Source organism: Onychostoma macrolepis, chromosome 11 (assembly GCF_012432095.1).
Source record: "Onychostoma macrolepis isolate SWU-2019 chromosome 11, ASM1243209v1, whole genome shotgun sequence".
NCBI lineage: Eukaryota > Metazoa > Chordata > Actinopteri > Cypriniformes > Cyprinidae > Onychostoma > Onychostoma macrolepis.
In genome coordinates this window covers 5,528,860-5,531,359 of record NC_081165.1, presented here as the reverse complement: position 1 = coordinate 5,531,359, position 2,500 = coordinate 5,528,860, and the positions used below count along the sequence as shown (strand labels likewise).

Sequence of the window (2,500 nt, the reverse complement as noted above, 5' to 3'; positions counted from 1 at the left end):
GACTCCCGGTATGGGAAAGCAGGCTCCTCTTTGCTTCCCTCCTCTAACGGAGAGCGTGTCTTACTACGGCGCAAGCTTTTTTGGGCAGCAGTTGAGCTACAAAAACCTCATAGGTTCTACCCAACCCCTGCTCTGTCCCTTCGATGGCTTAGCTGGAAGAGCGGAGGACTGTAGGAGCCCCCAGCTGTTTTTTTGGGCCTGCCTTCTCAAACAACAAGCAGAGCTTGATTTCACGGTCCGCCGTCGGAAAGCAAAAGAACATTCCCTGACCGGGAATCGAACCCGGGCCGCGGCGGTGAGAGCGCCGAATCCTAACCACTAGACCACCAGGGAAAGGCTGCTTGCCGCTTGATAGCACGAGAACAACGAGTAACAATACAGGCCTCGGTCTAGCGGTCAGGATTCCTGGTTTTCACCCAGGCGGCCCGGGTTCGACTCCCGGTATGGGAAAGCAGGCTTGTGTTTGCTTCCCTTCTCGACCGGCCAGCATGTCTTACTGCGGCGGAAGCTTTTTTGGGCAGCTATTGAGCTACAGAAACCTGATAGGTTCGATCCCCTTGCTCTGTCCCTTCGATAGCTCAGCTGGTAGAGCGGAGGACTGTAGGAGGAGTGTTGGAAATCCTTAGGTCGCTGGTTCGACTCCGGCTCGAAGGAGGGCATTTTACGCGTGCCCACCAGGTTTTGGGCCTGGCTTCTCAAACAATAAGCAGAGCTTGATTTCACGGTCCGCCGCCGGAAAGCAAAAAAGAGCATTCCGTGACCGGGATTCGAACCCGGGCCGCGGCGGTGAGAGCGTCGAATCCTATCCACTACACTAATAGGGAAAGGCTGGTCGCATGCCTCCCTCTTGATAGCATGAGAACAACAAATAACAATACAGGCCTCGGTCTAGCGGTCAGGATTCCTGGTTTTCACCCAGGCGGCCGGGTTCGACTCGGTATGGGAAAGCAGGCTTGTGTTTGCTTCCCTTCTCGACCGGCCAGCACGTCTTACTGCGGCGGAAGCTTTTTGGGCAGCTATTGAGCTACAGAAACCTGATAGGTTCGATCCACTTGCTCTGTCCCTTGATAGCTCAGCTGGTAGGCGGAGGACTGTAGGAGCCCCCAGCTGTTTTTGGGCCTGCCTTCTCAAACAACAAGCAGAGCTTGATTTCACGGTCCGCCGTCGGAAAGCAAAAGAGCATTCCGTGACCGGGATTCGAACCCGGGCAGCGGCGGTGAGAGCGCCGAATCCTAACCACTAGACCACCAGGAAAGGCTGCTTGCCGCTTGATAGCACGAGAACAACGGTAACAATACAGGCCTCTTTCACGTCCAAATCGGACTAGACTGGTGCAAGCACGAGAACCTCTGACCGTGGGCCAGTGGCGCAATGGATAACGCTGCCTGACTACGGATCAGAAGATTCTAGGTTCGACTCCTGGCTGGCTCGATTTCTCATTTTAGTACCTTGACAGACCGACGATAGTCTGTTTTTCCTCAAGATAACGGTTACCATGCAATACCAAGTATGCTTTATAATGCTTGATGTGTGTATTTTCACCTGAAAGGGACTTTAACGACCAGTTTACTGTATCTGTTCAGCGATCACAGGATCCCTTTGGGCAATTCTCGTCTTGCTAAATTAATCTCACATTGATAAAGTCAGACATCAAAAGGCATAGGTCGCTACACAACCCTGGCCTCACACCGCCACACACATGAAAAGTGACCCAGAAGCCCATGCCTCATTCTCAGCAGTTCCCATATGGTCTAGCGGTCAGGATTCCTGGTTTTCACCCAGGCGGCCGGGTTCGACTCCCAGTATGGGAAAGCAGGCTTGTGTTTGCTTCCTTCTCGACCGGCCAGCACGTCTTACTGCGGCGGAAGCTTTTTGGGCAGCTATTGAGCTACAGAAACCTGATAGGTTCGATCCCTTGCTCTGTCCCTTGATAGCTCAGCTGGTAGGCGGAGGACTGTAGGAGGAGTGTTGGAAATCCTTAGGTCGCTGGTTCGACTCCAGCTCGAAGGATGGCATTTTACGCGTGCCCACCAGGTTTTGGGCCTGGCTTCTCAAACAATAAGCAGAGCTTGATTTCACGGTCCACCGGAAAGCAAAAGAACATTCCTGACCGAATCGAACCCGGGCAGCGGCGGTGAGAGCGCCGAATCCTAACCACTAGACCACCAGGAAAGGCTGCTTGCCGCTTGATAGCACGAGAACAACGGTAACAATACAGGCCTCGGTCTAGCTGCTCAGGATTACTGGTTTTCTCCCAGGCTGCCCTGGTTCGACTCTTGGCATGGGAAAGCAGGCTTGTGTTTGCTTCCTTCTCGACCGCCAGCATGTCTTACTGCGGCGGAAGCTTTTTGGGCAGCTATTGAGCTACAGAAACCTGATAGGTTCGATCCCTTGCTCTGTCCCTTCGATGGCTTAGCTGGAAGAGCGGAGGACTGTAGGAGCCCCCAGCTGTTTTTTTGGGCCTGCCTTCTCAAACAACAAGCAGAGCTTGATTTCACGG

General features: G+C 53.6%; 4 non-coding genes across 4 annotated transcripts in view; 3 read left to right on the top strand and 1 right to left on the bottom strand.

The window, feature by feature from the left end:
* Positions 1–17, top strand: part of trnae-uuc (transfer RNA glutamic acid (anticodon UUC)) — a 72-nt gene extending 55 nt beyond the window's left edge. The window contains exon 1 of the tRNA in view: positions 1–17. This exon is cut by the window's left edge and continues 55 nt beyond it. This is a non-coding gene — a tRNA (tRNA-Glu).
* A 244-nt stretch (positions 18–261) lies between these two features.
* Positions 262–333, bottom strand: trnae-cuc (transfer RNA glutamic acid (anticodon CUC)). Its single transcript has one exon. It is a non-coding gene; the product is annotated as a tRNA-Glu (tRNA).
* Positions 334–567: 234 nt separating this feature from the next.
* On the top strand, positions 568–654 carry trnay-gua (transfer RNA tyrosine (anticodon GUA)). The gene is given in 2 exon segments: positions 568–604; positions 619–654. It is a non-coding gene; the product is annotated as a tRNA-Tyr (tRNA).
* Positions 655–1,740: 1,086 nt separating this feature from the next.
* On the top strand, positions 1,741–1,811 carry trnae-uuc (transfer RNA glutamic acid (anticodon UUC)). The gene has a single exon. It is a non-coding gene; the product is annotated as a tRNA-Glu (tRNA).
* Positions 1,812–2,500: the final 689 nt, after the last annotated feature.